General features: G+C 41.9%; 1 protein-coding gene across 1 annotated transcript in view; it reads left to right on the top strand.

Moving 5' to 3' along the window:
- UBE3D (ubiquitin protein ligase E3D) overlaps positions 1–20,888 on the top strand; it is a 164,325-nt gene that overhangs the window by 138,545 nt on the left and 4,892 nt on the right. Inside the window, exon 10 of the transcript XR_006014115.1 lies at positions 20,713–20,879. The gene's annotated coding sequence lies outside the window, so the exon portion shown is untranslated. The remainder of the gene's footprint in view (positions 1–20,712; positions 20,880–20,888) is intronic.

Here is a 20,888-nt window from a genome sequence, read left to right as displayed (position 1 = left end):
CTGAGCTTTTGCAGCATTCCTTTTACCCAGTAAATTTCCTATCTGCCAAGGGACCTCTACTTTTCAAGAGTACTTTGTCAGGTGCCAGAGGAAAGGAAAGGGGATGGCCACCCATAAGGAACAAACAAAAGCCATTGATGCTGGAACAAAGTGAATAAATGAATTTTTGTGTTGTGTTTCTTGGGTAAGAAGCAATTGTCCAGGCCACAGGCAGGTTTCTTGCTAACATTTGCTTCCTTGTGAATATTCAGTTTGGGTCATGGGCTGGATGGAGACCTGAATTTATCTAACTTGTTGAAAGTCACTGTGCTTATTTCATAGAATGGTTTATACGTTTCAATAAAAGTTGAATGAATAAGAATGAATGAATTCAAAGAAGAAAACCATCTTTACTGAACTTGGAAACAGTGCTAGAGTTGTGACTGGTAAACAGAAATGTGAAGCCAGAAATTAATAATTGCAGTGCTGTTTCAGGATTGTGTGGCAAGGGTTTGGTAACAAGGGGGCTACAGGGGTGGCTTCTGTGAGAAGCTGCCAGAAGCTGCCCCCATATCTGGCAGAGCCAATGCCAGCCAGCTCCAAGATCAGTCAAGGCAGAGCCCATCAGTGACAGTGGTGACATATTTAAGAAGTGGAGGGGGAGGAAGCTGCCCAACGGCTTGCAGCTGGAGAGAAGAATGAGGATATATGAGAGGAACAGCCCTGCAGAAACAAAAGCCAGTGAAGAAGGAGGGGAGGAGGTGCTCCAGGTGCCAGAGCAAAGATTCCCATGCAGCCCATGGAAGGCCATGCTGGAACAGAGATCCACCTGCAGCCCCTGGAGGAACCACATCAGAGCAGGTGGATACCTGAAGGAGGCTGTGACCCTGTGGGAAGCCTGTGCTGGAGCAGGCTCCTGGCAGGACCTGTGACCCCATGGAGAGAGAAGCCCACATTGTAGGAGGTTTGCTGGCAGGGCTTGTGACCCTGTGGGGGACCTCCCTCTTGAAAACTTGTTTAAGAGATGTCTCTCAGCGAAAGAAAATTCTAGGTGTCAGTTAGGGATGAAAACTTCAACACAGTTTTTAATATTCCTTTGGTTTTCCAAACTCCAAATCTCCTCTGCTTTTGGTTTCTGTTTCAAAAGGTGTCTTTGACCAGCTTGGTATCTTGCAACACTGCAGTGAACCTTACAGCTAGGTCAGGCACTAAAAAAAAGCCTTCTTACATGACCTGGATCTGACATGATCTTGCCTGGACTCAGGAGGGATGACAGGCTGAGTCCTGGGCTTGTCTTCTTCCAGGAGTAAGTTTTCCCCTGATAAGGAAAACTGTTCAACATGGAGATGAATTAAATGAATTTTCTCTTTATTGCTGATTTTTCTGTTGTCTTGCTTTGTCTTCAAAGTAACAGAGCCTCTCAAAAACGACCCAAAACCAGAAGTTTCTGTGCATCTCAGGTGTTTCCCTTTATTCCCAAAGGAACCTTCTGTCCATCTTTGGTAACATCTAAAATGACAGTTTGGGACTTTAGATGTTCTCTCATTTGGTAAGAGCTTTTTTTTTTTTAAAAAAAAAGTCGCCTCAGCATATGGCAGATTTTGTGATTTCACGTGAAGTACATATGATATGTTGATTACTCCCTAGTACTCATTCATCAATCAGCTCTTTTCCAGTGGCCTCTTCTAATCATATCACTGAGACTGACTCTGAAGAGCACTCCTTTGCTCTAATAGATTATAAACTAGTAGAAGATTTGCCCATATGTAATTTCTTTAAAATTGAACAAGAAAATAACATTGTCCTGGGCTGTGCCTCTTTTTTTAAAAAAGAGGCTAGTGCTGCTGCATGTTTGAAATAGCTTCCTGAGTTGTCTGGGCAGGTGCAGGAGATGGGGAATTTGCCAAGAAGCAGAGTCATTCACCTCTTTCACCAAGGCCATCAGCAGCAGTGACATTGCACCCTTCTGTGCTCCTGAATGACCATGGCAGTTGTGTTCACATTCAAGTAATTATCAGTTGCCATTTCAGTCATGCTGAGTAGGAAGCTGCAGCTGTAATCAGTGGCAAATTTTTAATTAACAAGTTAAGTACTTCTTATCAACAGCTGTTTGAGAAATAAGCCAAGATTATTTAATGGGTCCCTTGGATCTCTGAAATATTACACGTACGTTCTCTGTCTTATTGTGAGTACTGCCATCATATCTATGCACCCATCTACTACCCCAGATCTCTGTAAAATGTGTAAGGTTTTTTTATATATTTGGGCATTAAGAGTAGGATCTATAAGTGTTTGATTTATATGAATCATCCCATAGATATTGTAATTACTGAACTCCTATTTATTAGTATGAAACCTAAGGAGCAGTTTGTCTTCAAAGAAATTTATGATGACGAAGACCTGTGGGGACAATAAATAAAGGAATCAGGTAGTATTTTAGAATATAAATATGCCGTTTGTCACTGAGGAATTAATTTAGTTTAACTTTCTTGGCGATAATTATATTTATTCTATCTAAAAAAATCAGAAAAATATTTTGATACAGATAATTCTTAGATTATATTTTTCTCTTGCATAAAACATATAATGTCACATTGCATGGTCCAAGGATCATTCCCAATAGGAAATTTAGATGAACACACATGGGTCAGAGGTGACAACACAGATATAGGCTACACTATGCCAGAGGGCATCAAGAATTGGAAAATTGCACGTTGCATTTGGTACCAAAATTATGTCTTTACTTTCCAAATCTATTTTACAGTGATTATTTTCATTAATAGTCTTACTTTGAAAATTTTCCAAATATATATCAACATCTTATTTACTTGAAAAACAACTGGCAAACACTTTGCTATACCCAGAATCTGTTTCCTTTGCTAATGGAAATCTGAGACCTTAAAGTTCTTGCATGGCTTGTCTAGCTCTCTTCAAGAAAATCTGATGAGGAATTACAATACACATTGTCCTACTAACAGTGAGATATTTAATATTTCAGATTCAGGGCAATGTCTCATCCAAGCACCTCTTTCTCCTTTAGTTGCGGACATACGTTTGTTTCCAGTGGAAAGCAAACAGCCCCTTCTGGAATGCCCTGTCTTGTCAGTGGAATGAAAAAAAGACCTGATGAGACATCATCTTGTCTCTGAAGTTAATTCATGACACTCAAGGGAAAATTTTGTCTGTGGTCTACTGTAGCAGTTGGTGACACTTTGAGATACAACATCCAGAGGGACAGTGGTCACTGGGTGGGCCAAAGTCCCCCTGCGCTGGTCTTGTTACACATGATAGAAGATGGTTGCACCCAGGGGCTGAAAGGACTTGAAAATGGTCTGAGCATGTCTAAGAATTGATATGTGGGAGATAAAAACATGGTGTGCCATTCTTCCAGCCTGTGTTTCAGTGTCCAGAAATGGTCATTGGCATCTTTGCAGAGTTAATATAGGCTACTTAACACACTAATTGTGGCCACTCTTTCTGTATGAAAATTGTGACTAGACAGGTAAAAAGATGAGCAGAACTGACTAGAAAGGAACAACTGTTATCCTTTCAGATGGCTTTGAATTAATAACAGCCCCCTGAATCATGTATTCACCAGGTTCCCTGTCCAGATGATCTGACTTTTCCCACAGTCTCGTGCTGCTTTGGTCTTCCCAGTCTCCTCCTCTTCTCCTCCCTCTGAAAGTCTCCAGTCTTCTCATATCCATGACTGTAAAACACCCTGTTGCCTCTCTGAAAACTCCATACTCCTTCCTAGTGATGGTATGGCCCTAACTTAACTCCAACTCCAAAACAGCATGCTAGTAGATAAGATCCATTATTTTTATATCTGTGCCTTCGGGGTATTCTTTGTCTTGGGCAGGACATTTTTTTGATGATCTGGGTAGGGGTTATTCTAATTGTGAACAAGTTTAGAAGAGTGCCATTCAGTAAATCAAATCAGCCTGTAGGCAGTCACCTACTGTAGGGAAATATTGTTTGCATCTCCTCTTCATGCACGAATGTCCCATTGTTTGACATACTACTAATTGCAGAACCTGGAAAATACTATAGGGCCAATTGTGTTCAACAGGTCATGCTTGTCTGTTTTCATCAGAATCACAATTAAGGGTGAGCAGCTGTTTCCAACTGAAATAAAAATAGAGTGAAAACCTTCTCCTCATTTGAAGCCTGTCTTGAGTTTTGGGACAATTCAGTCAACTTTTTCTCATCCATTTTACTGTTTTGTTTTTCTGCATGCCCTCATAACAGGCAAGAAATGCAAGTAAAAGCATTAAAACACTCCTCGAGTGATACAAGGGAAGTATTTGTAGGCTGGACATAAACATAAAGTAAAAAAGAGAAAAGGGAGCTTGTTCCTTGAAGACATAAACTGGGTTTTAGACTGATGGAAACAGAAACCCTCTGCTGTTCAGTGGACACCACCTCAGGTTTTGGCTCCTTTTCTATGGTTTTCATAGAATCTTTAAAAAGTTTTTGCATCTGTTGGTTTTTCCAGGGCTTCATTGTGCTTGCAAATTCAATTCAAGGACCAAGTTTCAGAGCTGTACAGATTGTATGCAGAGTCCCAGCCCGCCCCAAGCTCTGCGTACCCGTGTGCACAGCTCCAGCTTGCACCAGTCCCTCCCTGCTTTAGCTTGCTGCTATTTTAGCTCTCTGTGTGGTTCATAATTTATCTTGCTTGCTTTACAGCAACCTAATTTTTTTCAAGGATAGACTTCATTTGCTTAATATTTATGCTCTTTTTGACCCTCATTATATTATCTTTTCAGAGTTGCATGGTTTTGCTAAATTTCTCCATCTCAGCACTGCCTATACGTGGAATGTGTTTTCTGGATCATCAGCAAAAATTGTTTACAAGGCATTGGTAATATTTACAGAGGTGTCTGTGTGAGTAGGAAATTAAACTGACTTCTGATTTGCTTTAAACTCCTACATTTTCTTTCTCAAAGCCAGCTGTGTTCCTACTGGATTTGAAATGTGATTATTGTGCCCATAGGTTCAAAGGTATCTCCTGGTATTTTCTTTGATTTTACTCCATAAAGAGGATCAAAATCTAGATTTTTAAACTACTAATGCTGTCTTGAAATATTGTCAAAATTGACAGTATTTTTTCTGTATCTCATCACACAGCTAGTGACATTTTATCATGAAATTTATTTGTTGTCCCTTGTTAGAGATTTTCAATCTTTTCTAAACCATTTGTTCATTTTCTAGCCAATCCTGATGCGATCTTTTTGTAGATTTCATACCACTTTTTCACATGCTTTGCAAAATCAATATAACCCATCAACCTTCTTCCTATTTCCCATTTATTTTCATAATTTCATCAAGCACAACAGTCAGATTTCTGGTACGATTTACTCCTTGTAAACTCACTCAATTTTTTATCGCAGATTACATTATCTTCAAAGTAACTACCTGTGTATTAAACTTGCAATGCAGATCTTGATCATAACTTCTGAATTTCTATGGCTGTTAACCTAGTGAATAAATAAAAAGTTTCCAGATTGGAAAAATCGGCATTTCTCATGCATGTATGCACAAGAAGCTATTATTTTGGCAATAATATTTTGAGCCTGAAAAAATTATGATGAATTGCTTGTTTTTCACGTTCTATGATTTTGGAGGTTTTACACAATGTTTTTCAAAAGCTGCAGGAGCAAAAAAAAAAAAAAAAAAAAAAGCGAACAGTGAAGACATGCCAATTAGGAAAACCAAACAAAAGGTTAATTTCCACAGGATGGGAACCTGCTCTCCCCTCACTGTATAATGCTTCTGTACCGGGTCAGAGTAACTAAGAAGGTAGGCACTCATAAGAAAAGGATAACTAGTACAGGATATTCCAGCCTGGGGAGGGAGAGGAAAGGGAATTAGAGACTTTGGGTCTGCACCTGGTGCCTGCCTTCCCTTACCCTTGAAAAAGAGCAGACACCATTGACAAGGAAAAGATGGGAGATAAAGCTTGAAGTGGACAGTTTTTAATGACACACCCTACAGGGTTCTTTTATTTCCTCATCCCTTTTTCTTCACCTTCTTGTTTTTCTTTAGTAGTTGTTTCTAATGTTCCACTTAAATGTCTACCATTTTCCCCATGGCAGAATAAACTCCTTATTTTTCATCTTTAATAATAGTTTTCAAATAAAGTGCTGTGCATTTAACATGAGAAGCACATTCCTCAAATGTCCACTGATCAGTCAGTGCCAACTGGGCAACTCCTGGAGCAGTTTGGAGTGCAGGATGCAGCTCTTCTCTGAAGAACACATCTTTGACACTCTTTGTCAAAGGCAGGGTGCTAGAACCCAGTTAGAGGGCTTTTACTAGTACTGCTTTGGCAAAAAGGGTAATGGGTGTGAAATTTCACATAACTCTGTTACAGAACTCATGTCTCAAGGCTGTTCAGGGGCTTTGCACAAGTGAGTAATAAATTTGGAGCTTTTAATTGGAATTGTGCCACTGTACAGATCTGATAAACAATCCCTATGAGCCAGGCATTCACTTGATCTGCAGTAAGGAAGAGAGGGCAAACATTTACATTGGTTCAGTTCACTCTCAGCACAACAGAAACCATGAATTATGTTTTCCAGGTCACTTTCTAAATATACACACACTCCCCCTCTTATTCTCATGTGCATTCCCTGGAGGTTGTCTGCAAACTACCCCCTCTAACACTTTATACCTCTAGACTCCTAACCCAGATCCCATATTCTACTTCCTTTACTGCAGTGATCCCATGTCTCTAATTCCCCACCTCAGCCTCCTAGATGCAGCTGGGGACTTGCTTTTATAAAGCTTCTGCAGATCTTCTGGGTTGTTGGTCAGGCACAGGCAAATATGGCTTGGTACACAAAGTCATATAGGAGAAATTCTTCAGTTTGAAGTCAATTGTGTTTATCAGCGCTTCTGGCATGACAGGCACACCTGTCATGAATTTCAAACATGAACTTTGGAATTTCATATAACTTACATTTACCCAATATTTCTCTTACCTGTGGAGCTAAGCCCTTCTGATCCCTTTTGAAAAGGATCCAAAATTGCTAATCTCTGAGACTATTTTTCAGTGGGAGCAGAGACATGCTAACTTACTGACAGTAGTCACAAGAATGAACTAAAAGGTACCCCATGGGTGAACCTGACTCTGGTTTTACTCTAGGCTTGAAGCATATCTGGGAATATTCTTATTTTCTGCATTGCTCCTGTTCAAGTTTTTGGGACAAAGAGAGATATGTTGAGCTCTCTCTTATTTTAAACTGTGTTTTGCAAATTAAAGCTGCAGTAGAGGATCTTCAGTATGAGATCCTGTTTTGCTCCAGTTTCTTGAGTTCGGCTTCACCTCCATCCCCTGATTGTGGGATGAAGGGCAAAATGTTGTGACTACTGCTGGTAAAGCTGATACACGTGGTAGCATTAGAGCGCTTGGCTGGGGTGGGGACATCAACCAGGTGGCCACGGCGTGAGAGGCTCACTGTGGTGAGGTCCCACTCCTCACCCAGGGTCCAGTGCAAACACTGCATTCTGCACCAAGGCTGGGCAGCTGCGATGCTGTGGGTGCCCAGCACAGCTCTCTGCACCCCAGACATGTCACAGGTGTGGACTGGACGTGCTCTGAGAACATTGGAACCAGGTGGTGGGACATCTATTTCAGCAAGGGAGGGAGACAATTTGTGTGCAGGGTGAGGATAGGCCCTGAATAAAAGGTACTAGTCCAGGGTAAAGCAGATAGTGTCATCAATAAAAATTGGAAGGGCTGTGAGGAGCCAAAAAGGCTCTGCAGTCAGAAGTCCAAGCCTTTAAGTGGGAGAGTACAGGAGAGCAACAGTAAAAAGTGACTCTAGCATTAAAAAAAAAAAAGGACAAATGGCCTCCCTGTTTAGCATCACCAGAATAAACTCAAAGGTCAGGAAAATGTATTTCTGCCCAAAACCTGTAGCTACATTATTTCTGTGACTGAAAAGGTGAATGTTAAAATCCCTGTCTTGTACAAAAAAACCCAATGTCTCTGATTAGATTTGCCCACCTATTTCACTGTTTTTGTAGCTTAAGTAAAACTTAAAATATAGCATAAATTACATATTTGGATTCTTTTTTACCTGTTCTTCTAAAATTCTAGAAACATTTTCTACAATATTTCCATTTTGCGTGGACATCTTTAAACTTTTTCGTGTTTATATGCCAGGCTGTACAACTGGATTTTAGGAGAGCAGTTCACAGTTCTGGTTTGGAGTTGGGGATTTCTTTTGCTCAGTTAACTTTGTAGGGTCATGGAACCTGGACCTGAGAGAGGTCAGCTTACCTCCATGTGCATCAGTGGACACAGTGACAGATGACTCAGATGGATCACTGCAGCAAGATCTGTGAAGGCTGCAAGCAGCAAGGGGGAGAGGCTACTGGCAGAGGGGACCTGGTCAGGGATCCTGCTTTACAGGTCCTCTCTCTGCTGTGACAGGTTCACCACAAAAAGATGATGGTCTTGTCAGCACAGCATCTACAGGAATGAGTGCCTGGTTAGGGGAGGGAAGAACAGGAGGGGCTGCAGCCAGTGCATATGTTTCTTTGTATTTTAAGAGCAGGGAAAAGGGCAGTGTTTGTGAGCCTCACCATCCCTGCTATCCCCTTGACACTCCAAACTGCTGGGTTGGGAATCAGAATAAACCATGACAATTGCATAAGCACAACAAGGGGAACTATTAGTGTACAAAACAAAAGCTCTTCTTCTGAATGTTCAGACATTTTTAGTTTCACTGTCCCAGAAATGTCAGTGAATTAAAGGAACGACTTCAGCCGTAGCTCAGCTCCATTGTCATTTACATGTCAGGTTCTCGCACTTTGCTAACTCAAGGCAACGGAGGTGGGTGTGAAACAGATTCTTGGAAAAAGCTTTCAGAAAATGGGTGCCTAAGAAGTCAGACCCCCCTAGCTCTGAAGAAGCTGTTGAGTATTCAGAACTTTGAAAAACCCAGCTACTCATGCACATCCCAATGTAGGCATGAGAGACCTTTCAAAGAGAAATAATATTTTCTCCAAGACCAATTCATCCAGTACCACTTTTAGGCACACCACAATCAGTGGTGCCGGGTTGTGCTGATTCTCCACAAATGCAAAGGTAGAGATTGCTCAGTAGCTCAGTGGCTGAATTTTTATCCAAAGACCAAAATACTTTGCCTTGGCTCAAGAGCTAGTGAGAACCAGCACTGCTTTTTTTGCCAGCTGTCTGGTCCATCTGCACTCAGGTAGCATCTGTAATCTTAGAAGAGAGACCAACATTGAGGAAAGCTGGAAAATTGAGTTACTTCTGTCTGAGGCATTGTTACTTCAGGTCAGATCAAAGGCATGTTGAGAGGAGTCAATAAATAGATCCTGCAAAGCTGAAGCCAGCATTTAATTACTTCTGAGCTTTGTACCAGGCTCTTCCAGTTCAACACTTTTTGTGAGAGTTATATCAATTTTAAAATAATCACAAATATGGGACTTGAAAAGTGAGGAGAAGCTTATGCTTCTGAGCTGATTGCCTTGCCAAGGGTTGTTTCTGCAAGACAGAAGTTGCATTGCTCCTGATTTACTCGGCTGAAGTGGAAAGTTTCTCTGCAATTTTAATGGCTTGCAAAACTTATTAAGATTTAATGGATGGTTAGCAAAACATATTTTTGGCCTTGTAGTATGATTTCATGCTATGATGACTACATTGACTGGTGAGTTACAAACCTGCTCCAATTCTCCTCTACCAATAGGTTTCTAATTTAAGCAAATATGGCTGAAATATTGAAAATCTCCTCCTTTATCAAAGACATGCAGGACCTGTAATTATTCTTCCTGTTTTCTCCCTTCCCCTTAACCCCCCTCATTCCCAGAGAGGGATTTTGTGCTCAGTGTCTCAGCAACCTGCAAACCTCCCTCCAGTTTGTGAGCATTGCACTCACCCTGTACGCGGGTGATTTATTGGAGCTGAGTCCACAGAACTGCTCACGCACAGCACTAACACAATCATTCATTTTTTATTTAAAATGCTTTACAGGCTGTTTATGGCAGGATGACAACCAGGCACTGCTGCTTACAAGAGCTCAGGGATCAGCTTGATCCAACTACCACTGTGACCAATGAATCACAATGGTCTTGGTGGAGGGAGCCCCTCTGCTTCCCAGGGGCCAGGTGTGGACTTGGATACCCAGCTCATAGATGAGAGGAGTGAGTAGCCATGATTGCCAGACTCTGGAGCAAAGAAGAGAGGTAGCTTTGCATTGCCAGAGAGAGATACTTAACTTCTTTGTGGCCCTGAATAGCAAAACAGCTTCAGGCAGTGCTGAGCAGTGGGACTGAACTGCTCTATGAAGTTTTGAACATTGACACCATGACAAGTTTCCAGAAAACAGCTGTAAAATCTTTTTATCATGGTGCATTCTGATCAGGGAATGCAGGAATGGCTTTGTGAAGTGATAAATTGGATGCTTTATGGACTCCATTTGTCCTATGAACTCTCAGGCTGCTGAGGTGGGGAAATACAGTTTATAGGGCAGTAGCATGACCTGAACCTGAAAGTGTGCTGCCCTGAGAGACAGTAGGGCTGAGTCCTTGTCCCAGCCACGTTACTAAAGGGTTGACAGCATTTGTGGTGGAAAAAGAAGCACTGAAGCTTCAAACTGAAATGTATGCTGCTCTGTGTGCTGTGACTGAGGGGAAACAACTGGGGGAGAATCACAGCATAGAGTACTTCAAAACATGTCCTAAATCCCAGCTAGGTTAGAGAGGAGGCAAGGAAGGGAGAACAGCACTTTGCCACTGGCATAAGCCCATGATTCACATAAGCCTTTAGTGCTCTGTGCTGTTCTGATCCCTCTGGCTCAGGAGAGCTGCAGTGGGGACTGGAAGGGGTTGAGAGGAGGGTGACGTACATAGTTTCAGTGTGAAGAGCAGCTGAGTGAGCCAGGACTTGACAACCTGGAACACAGACAGCTGAAGGGTAATTGTGACAGAGGACTGTAAAAATGCAAGAGATTGGTGGAGGATGAATGGCTAGGGATGGACTGGTTTTTTTCTGTAAGGAATGAGAAGGCATCAAGTGAAGCTAGTAGGAGATAGGAACAAGACATACCAATGAGATGGTTCTCTGTTAATCAGGCAGTAGAAGGAATATAAGGAATTTATACTCAAAGTGAGACAAGATCACAGAACAGATACCCCAGATACTGTTGGTCTGGAGCTCCTGGAGCTTTGAGCAATTGAAGGCTGGGCATGGCTGAGTTAACACCTTACATGGTTTTTTTTTTCAGTACTCATATTCCAGACCTTTGCTTTTACCCACTTCTTAGATAGAGGGCACTGAACCTGGTATGCTTTTTCTGACTAAATAAAGCTGTTCCTATACTCCATGTTTATGAGAGAATCTTAATATTCATCAGAAATCTGATCCACAGTCACAGAAATTAAATTGCAGGGACTGTCACCATGTATTCAGCTGAAGCTTGTGTGTCCCCATCGGGATGGGCTGAAGCAGCACTGGTTGCTGGATATACATGCAGAATTACTGAGCAGAAGCATCATTTCTATGCTGTGTGTCACATATACTTCACTGTATGTGACAATGACTGTTATTTGCTACCAGTCCTGTTTCTAACTTGACATTTTGAGTTCAGTAAGAGATGATGAAGAAAAAAAGCCCTTTGGCTATTGTTACTTTTTAATGTTAAGAATGTGCAGCTGTTGCATGGGATGTGTTTTGTCAAGTTCATAACAGTTAATAGAAAGCTAAAATAAAAAGTGTCTGAGGGTCCAATATTTTTGAGCCAATGCTCAAACTAATTCACCATTGCAAACGAGATTGCAATGCAACAATTTACAACAGCAATCTTGAACTTTGTTTTTCCATTCTGCTTCATGCAAAAGACCAGCATTTTTTGGCTTTTAGTGTATATTCTGGCTTTGCACTACAGTGCATGCAAACAGAACTGTCAACTTTACAATTAAATGAATATGGATTAGGGAATATTTGGTGCCATTACTCAATAGGACCATTTTGCTGGGTGTTCAGGATTGTAATAAACTTCCAGTGAATCAACACTCCATCATTCTGTTATCCGTCTTTGTCACTCTACATCCTGGCAGAGGTAGCATTAGCTCTGCATTTAAATTAATGTGCACAGCTATGAGTTGTGTAAAAAAAAATGGAAGGGTAAAAATCCTGCTGTTCCACTTATCAACCGAACAGAACTGATTTAGGGCTATACATTCCTAATCTCTTGTTTTGACAGCCAGTGGTTTCATATTTTCATTTGTAAAACTTCAGTGGGAGTTACTTGATTTGTAAAGCAAAAAAAAATCACAGCTCCAGTTAAAGTTTCTTAAAAGACCTTCATTTGGATTAGCTTAATGGTCTTCTGTTCAACAAATTCACCACTGTCCTTGGTGTCTCAGCATCAAGCATCTTTTTCTTTCAAGGCATATTAGTTTTTAGCTGCCTGTCAATTTAAAGTTGAAAACTACTGATCTTTGAAAAGAAACTGAAGTTTTGGAAGAATTGTGAGCATATGAATAAATGGCACTGAAACTTGAGTTTCCTGTGTGAGTCATGTTGTGGTCCTCTGCATTTGGGTCTAGTGCAGTCACATTTACTTACTCATTGGCACTGAGGAGTAGTGGCAATGATCTCACACCTCCTGGTTGCACAAAAACTGACGCGTTGGTCACCACTCTCCTGTGGCCATCTCAGTCACTACAGCAAGTCTGAGTGACAGATTTCAGCTGCAACACTGGTTTCAATATTTTGAGGGTGACCAAAAAAGGGAGAGAAGGGTTGCAGCTGTAGTTCCTTAAATGCTTAGGTCATGAAAAGCAGTATTATTTCCAAATCTTAAAGATCAGCGGGAATATTCCTTGGACTGTTTTCCTTGCCCTCTGCTATCAAATATGTGTGTTTTTCTCACAATCCCACCCACCAATGAGCTCCTGCTCACTCTGTGTTTCTGAAGCAGAGCTGTTGGCATGTACATAAACCCAGTGTTTTCCAGCCTGCCTACCAAATGTGTACATTCTGTTCCTACTGATTTGCAAAGCCTTTCTGATGATGGCAGGCCAAGACAAGAAGCCATGCACACAGCCCTCACTTCATGGTGCAGGGCAGAGACTGACAAACCCGTTCCCTGACAGGTATCTGAGTTGCAAATATATCAGTGGGAAAAGGAATGAAGTGAATAATGGGATTGAGGCGAAACTACCATGTAGGAGATGTTGCATTTCTAGAGGTGTTTCATAGGAATCGAGTGCTTGGGTTACATACTACAGTGGAGAGATAGAGTTCTTAATCCAGAAAAAGGATGAGAAAAAGTATAATGCTGCCAAAAAGCCTGAGAGATCTTGCAGAGGAATTTCAACACATACCCTGCAAGGAACTCTGTCATAATGGAAGACATGCATAAAGTCTGAACCCTCAGAGGAAAGTCCCTCCCCTTTGCAAACCAGCCATTGTAACAGTGCTGATGCAATCATGGTTCTGTTCAGTCTAGTGTCAGAAAGCAGCCACAAAGCACTTTTCTTCCTTGAAATTCGGACCGAGGAGACAGAGAGGACGATTATTAAGAAAGTATATATCTTTACCAGTGTTTTCCTGTCCTTTGCAAAGGAAAATTCAGTGTTGCAGAATGTAGTTATCAGAAAGAAATGTTTCTCTGCACTTGCCTTCTCCATGTTCTGCTATCGTACAGTGTTACAGGATGGCAGAAATGGCCCTAGGATAACAACTCCTTGTTTTTCCTTGTCTTCTGGTGTGTGCCTGCTCTTTGTTCTACTCAAATTGACTAATCATGCAAATAATCTTGTGGCCTTTTGAAAATGGAAACAAAGTAAAGATTAAAAAGGTTAAAATCTGCATCCACACAAATATCACCTGCACCTCAGGGAATGGAGCTGCTTGAGTGTCACAGCAGTAACTCAAACCAAATTGGGAAACTGTGGTTGCTGCTTCCTATGTCAAGTGAGGCTCTGCTCCTCCCATGGGCTTCCCTGGCCACTCTCTAGGATATCTTCATCTTGGAGAATCAGTCCAACAGTGATGATCACAGCACAGTATGAAAGAAGTAAATGTTCTTTACCTTCCCTTCTCTCTAGTCCATCTGCCCAAGGATGCTTGGGGGACTGATCATGGGTCTCCTGGTTTTGAGCCACGAATGGAATTATCCATGGCTGAACAACATACAACTAAACCACTGTACTTGATGAGAATGGTTGTCTCCAGACTGCATAACTGTACCAGTGCCTTAGTTATGTCGATTAAAATTCTGGTTCCATCATAAAACCCTGCTTTCATGTGCTAGTAGCTTTGGAAAATTTTCATCCAGGCTGAAACTCCCCACTCCATATCTGTGGACTTTAAGCTGAATACTCTCAGCAAATTGTGTCATTTTTTACTAATAATAAGCCAGGGGAAAGAGGAAAGCTACTATTATTAGTAAGAGTTACTGAAGCTGGTGGATTCACTTGGCATGCTTCATTTAAAATAAAGTTAACTAATTCACTAAGCTCATTTATGAAAGCAAGTGGCTGAATCTCCACAGACTCTAGTGCACAAAAATGTGTCTGCAGGAACAGCCTCTGTGCAGCTGTGGCCATCTCCTCTGGTAAAGCAGATGCTGTGCAAGCTGAGCAGCCAGTCAGGATACACCTTCTTCAGCTGCACTTGGAAAGCTGCACCTCTTCCCAGACAAAGGCAAATGGGAGACTCCATAGGAACTTCCAACTGTCTGGAAAGAAGGCTCATTTTGAGCATAGATTTGCACAGGAGTGTTGGAAGCTCGAGAAGCTTCAATTCTGGGAGCAAAAAACATTGAAGATGGTGCCAAGGTTGATCCAAGATGAATCCTGGCCCTGGGAGGAATCCACAAGATCACAGTCTAATCAAAAATATGGTTGAAGTGGTTACAAAATCAGAGTTCACCAGATATCCTGCACACTAAAATAGGCAGGGAAAAAGCTGGGGTGGGTAAAGCTGCAGTCATTGAAGAGTGTGTGCTTAATAGAAGGAATCAATGTTACCCAGTCAAGAAACTGATTATTTGACTGCAGACTTCCCTTCCTTCTAGACCTTTTATCTGGAATGTTAATGGATATTATCGAAACCCCAGATAGTGTCCACTACCTCCTAGCTTCTTGGAAAGTGTACCTCCACCATACTTAAGTAGAATAATCTTTATTTTCCCTGGGGTGTTTCTTCTTTCCCAGAAGAGGGGAAAGAGCATATCATACTCATGATTTCCTGGAAAATGTTTGCCTCTTTTTTCTTTTTTAAGAACTGTCCAACCTGTTGATCAGATTTTCTGTAGTTGAGTTAAAAAAGAGCAGAGCTGTCATGACATTTTTTTTGCTTGTATTTAAACATTCCCTATAGACCGCTCCTATAGGGCTGCTGCTTTGTCTCTCCATAGCCTTTTTGGCCTTTGCAGAGGACTCTTGCTGAAATCCTGCCAGTTAAAGGATGCACTTCATAACATACAGAAGAACATTAGTCTCCACTTTGTCAGTTCTGCTGTGAGCCAGGCCTGAGAAACACCCCAGTGCCTGTCAGGCAGATGTGCCACAGGCAAATGCCAGTTATGCCCTTTAAGCACAACAGAGAAGCCCTCCTAGTGCAGCAGGACTCATATTGCTCTCTCCCATAAACTGCTCCTTCCCTGTCACCGATATATTGCCATAGAATATCATCACAGACCAAGGAGTTCTGCTGTTTTCACTTGTATCCCACATCAACTGTTTCCTCTCCCATTCTGGTGCTGGATCACATCTACAGGAAAATAAGACATGACACACATTTTCACTTTGTGTATCCTGCTTTCCCAACAGCATTTCAGATTACCACTATTTTTTTCTCATCAGAAGTGACAGGGTGCAATAATGTCCCTAACTCCTCACCCCAGGTTTTCTCCCTACTTGTGTCAGAAGCTGTTATTCAATCACAAGGAGTGCCCATTCCTGTCCCAGCAAGGCTTAAAAACTCCAATCAGCATCATGAGGTTGAAGAAGCCCAGACTGAGCAGAGAGAAGTTTTTACATGCATTTGCTGTCGGTTTTGTATGACATTAATTTCCCCTAACTACCCCTCTGCTTGTCAGTAGTTACAGATAAACAAAGAGCTTTAGAGACAGTCAGATCCCAGACTGGAGAAAAGGAGCCCAGATTGAAGCCCAGTGCCCTGGACACACACGTGGAAGCTGAAACCTCATGTGTGGCTTAGATCACCCAGAAAGCTGGAGAGGGAAGGAGAATACCCAGAATACTGGCCAATATCATCCCTAGAGTCAATGGGAAGAGGGAGGAAATCAATGGGAGAGTATAACATCATGAAACACTGTGTGGTGGGCAGCTGGGCAGGGGGAGGCAGCACAAGGTGGAGGAGCCATATATGCAAGAACAGCAGAAAGATCAAGAGGCTGCTCAGACCTTGGAATAAAGCCAAAATGAGGCTAGAAACTCCAAGTGGTTTGTGAAGACTGGTGAAAATAAAAAGCATCTTGGAAGAGATCCAGGCCAAAGCTGGAAATAAGAATTGCAGACTAGGGTAACAACTGAGGGTTGAATTAATTTCATGATCCAGGGAAGAAATGCAGTAAAATGTGAAATATGGGTTTCAAGAGGATGTTTTTTCCCGAGTATCCTTTTCTTTGGGAAGAGAGGCAGAACCCAAGCTATGTGAGAACAGGACTCAAGGAGGAAAAATTAAATCATCAGGGAGGATGCAAAAGAAACAATAAAGAAGTCAGATAAAGAAGAACAAAATATGTGATTTCAGCCAGGGGAATGGGATGGTGGGCTGTTTGCAGGTGTTTGTGGTAAAGATGCTATTATGGGCTCTTTGAAATGTTTTAACAAAACTGTACATGTAGGTTTAATTGGTACAAGGATGTGTCCAGCTTTAATTTAAATGGGATGCCGTGCAGTGTGGGGTGGGAGCATGCAAACTGGGTAATAGGGAGAAAACTGATGAGGAACCAGTGAAAAAGGGCTTTGAATGAGAGTATTGGCAGAAGAGAAGAGGGAAATCTTGTAGCTCAAAAAGATATGTAGAATATATGTGTAACTATAAGGAAAGGGAAAAGAGACAGCAGAAAAGAAAAGGGCTGGAAAAGTCACTGTGGAAAAGAGGGCATGAAAACCTGCAGAGAGAAAGGCTGAGCAATGGAAAATTTGATAGCAGTCTGTGAGAAGAGAAGGGAAGATGAGGACACATAGAGCAGCAGCCAGATTTAAGACAAAGTTATAGTGGAAGTCATGGTGAAGACAGGTATCTACATGGCCTAAAATGCCCCGTTTGCATTGTGCACTTTCTGACGTGTATCTGGTCTCTCCTGCAAAAAGAGGAAACCAAGCAATAGTTCCTAGCTGGATGATAAATAGGAAAAAAGCTTACACTTTTTAAAAGTAAAAACATTCTCCTTGTCCTTTTCCCATCAGTCAAGTATCTCAGTGGCTGCTTTTTGAAAAAGTTGCAGTTAGACCTACATGAAAGAGATTAACCATGCTCCTTCTTTTACTTTGCTCTTCACCTGTGCTCGTGGCTGTCAGACAAATCTAAACTCCAAAGCTGGCCTCACCCGTGGGAGGGTGTGTTGCTCTCTCATGGATTTCATGCATTAAAATCTGTCATGCCATGAGAGGCAGGGGCACAGGCAAGTGATGGATGATGGGCTTCTGTGGGGATCAGTGAGGCCCTCCTGGCCTTTCTCTCCCATGCCAGCCCCAGGCATAGCATGGTGTCTCCCTCTGGGAGGAACTTCAACTTTTTCAGTTCAGGCAGTAGTCATGCAGGAGGTAGTAAATGGGATGGTATGGCATGAGGTAACAGCGTTCCCCTGCTGCAGCACCCATTGTTAGACTGCCTGTGTCCCCACATCTGCAGTATTCCCAGAGTTTTTCTAGAAACAATTTTAGATGGGCAAATTCCAGTGATCGATTCAATCTGGATTTACCACTCCTGATGTGGATCACTGATCCTGCAGCCATGGCCCAGCCAGAAGCTCAGACCAAGCTGTACTGCAGTAACTGCTACTTGCCTGCATCAGGGTTTGGCTGTCTCTGGGGACAGGTCACAGCTCTGACTTCAGTGGAAGTTAGTAGGGACTGCAACCTAATGAAGTTTAATGGCTGTCCCTGAGCAAAAAATTTACAGGTCTCATTGTGACTAAGTACAATTCAATCCGGGGGTTGAACAGGTTCCAGTGGTGTTAAATCCATGCCTACGTCTTCATTCTTTTAATAACCTTCAGATGCAGGGGGAGGCAGTGGGTACCCATGCTCATCCTACTTGCAATGCTTGGGAGACAGAGCCCTCAAATCTCAAGAAATGTTTGCTAAGCATATCAGTCATACATTGGAAATAAAATAATATAAGCCTGTTCACAGCTGCGTCAGCTGCTATTTCTTTTTCTAGATAAGAGCCACCCTGTGCTCCCTCTTTGTCTCTTGCTGGCTATCAGATGTCCTGGGATTCTCTCCTGCTCATCCAGCACTCTCTCCCCTGTTGTGGAAAGAAGCATGGAGGCTAACTTGCAGGCTAAAGGCTTTAACACCATTTTATATCTGTCTTCAGATTACAGCTAGTTTGGAAGCTGCTGTTTAGTTTTAACTATAAAATGATAGCTTTTTTCTTGCATTTAACAAAATAGTTACTTAAGGGTACAGCAGCAGTCATGGAATTTATATTTTTATGTTATAATTTTTGTTAGCATATATCATATTCATTTGTACTGTCAATATTTATTTTTAAATGTCTCAAATGTCACGCAAAGTGATCATGTGAAAAAAACAGTATTTTGCAGAAAGGATTCAGCCCTTAGTCCTTTTGATTTAATTGGGATGACTGAGATATTACTGAAACTGAGGTTTTAAAACAGATGACATTGAGAACTAAGTGGTTGAAAGAACAAGGGAATTATATTTTCTTCAAGTTCTTAGCACTGTTTATTAATGTCACTATAACTTGAAAAATGTTACAGAATTTGTGCACCTTTATTAGAGTTTTTAATATATGCCTTATTTTTTATGTGAGAGTATCTCCTCTTTTCTCCAATTTTAATACTGGCATCCTTAGTAATTCTTACTACTTGCTTTAAAGAAAAAAGAAAACAACAGCAAAAAAGCCTGTCATAACACATACCTGCCTTCAAATAATTTATTTTCCCATCCCACCTGTGTTGTTCTTCCTTGTGACTTCTCTGGCCTGTGGTGTGTCTGGCCCAGCAGAGCCCCCTCTGATGGTGGGTGCACAAACCCTCCAAAGCTGTGGATGGCCATCAACCCTATGGTGGTGGCTATCTGCAGCGTAAGGTAAACTGAAGACACAAAAGTTTCCAGGGCTTGTGTTGATGCTGTCTGACACATAATGGGGATCAACATGTACACCTTCCATGAGAGCTCTCCTGCTCTGGAACCAACTGTTTTTTGGGTTTATCATGGGTAGAAGATGGCAGACTGCAGCATCCTGTAAAGAGAGTTACATTTGGGATGGGAAGGCTCTGCTTGCTGCTCCCTGTCTGTAACTGCCCTGCATGGAACCTCTTCAGTCTCGGCACCTCCACTTGCTGTCTCACCTCTGTCCTGTGTGTTTGGGCTGTGGCACAGCCGGCACTGGGATAGAGCTGGTGTCACTGCCAGCTCCAGGAGGACTGTTGGGACTGCTGAGCCCACCCCCAGGGCCTTGCACCCACACCATGGACCTCACTCATGAGTCTGAGCAACAAAATCGTGCATCTGTCTGCAAGCATCCACATCAGGCACTGTGCTTTGCTCCCTTTTGATGTCCATTTATTTCCTTGTTCTCTTTCCCTGGCCTTGTTTGTCACTTTCCTCAGTCTCTCTCCAAAAGTCTAAACCTGCACACTCTACTCCATGATGTTCAAAGACCTTCTTAGGCTCTGCTGAATGCCTGACTGCCTTCTCTGTGTATCTCAGATGAAGGTGTCAGCCCTCACTCAGCTGATGAAATCTAGTGTCACGGTGAAACAGCATGATCCCAGAGAAGTGCTGTGTGGAAACACTGGGATCCCAGAGCAGGTCTGTCAGCAGGCAGTGTTTTCACATCCCTGCTGAGCAATCACCTCTCAACACCACAGAGGTTTTGTGGGTGGGAAGACCAGATGCATGATGTGACCAGGTCCCTGGTTTTGACTTTCAGGGATGTAGACCTGAATTTAAAATTCAGGATCTAAATTTAAAATTAAAATTAAATCTTAATCCATTCTGTAAGACTTCATGCATGAAAATATCTGAGTAATTAGAATTAACTTGGGGCCACAATATAGAGAAGAACTTACGGCTGAAGGAGTAGAAGGACTTCAGACTAATGCTGGACTTGTTCAAGTTAAAAAGCTGGAAAATGTAGAAACTCAGCTGACTGCAAAATAAGAAATCATTATGGCCTCACATGGGCAAAGGTCCTAAAGCCAGCTTGTTCAGCAGCAGCAAATGAATATATGAATTTAACGTACATAGAATAAGATAATCTTGTGTGAATGCTATCTGGTTACCTTATATAGATTAATATTACTTTTATTATTGGAAAGTTTTCTCTCAGATATGTTCATGGAACATTGAACCTACCACATACAAATGCCTTGAGATCTTCTTTGAAGAATAGTCCCTGCTTTTAGATAAGCTGGGTCGGATTTCTTTCCTAACAGCCTGTCCAACCTATAAGTTTTGATAAAGAAAAAACGAGAAGCAGCCAAAGTAACACATGGATTTGTCCCTTCTCTGTAGTCTACAGCAGTGCCATTTCTATACTGCAAAGAGTTGACTCACGGAAACCTTTCCTGTGGCGTACATGAATGGAGAAACTTTCTCCTGCCCACTTCAAAGTAATGAGATGTAGGATTCATGAAAAACAGAAGAGATTTCACTCAGTGCCATCTCCTGAATGGCTGGAGGTTAGTAGG

This window comes from Corvus kubaryi, unplaced genomic scaffold (genome assembly GCF_017639235.1).
Source record: "Corvus kubaryi isolate FWS band 111438036 unplaced genomic scaffold, C.kubaryi_AGA036_p1.0 split3-73, whole genome shotgun sequence".
Classification (NCBI taxonomy): domain Eukaryota; kingdom Metazoa; phylum Chordata; class Aves; order Passeriformes; family Corvidae; genus Corvus; species Corvus kubaryi.
This window is presented reverse-complemented; position numbering and strand designations above follow the sequence as displayed.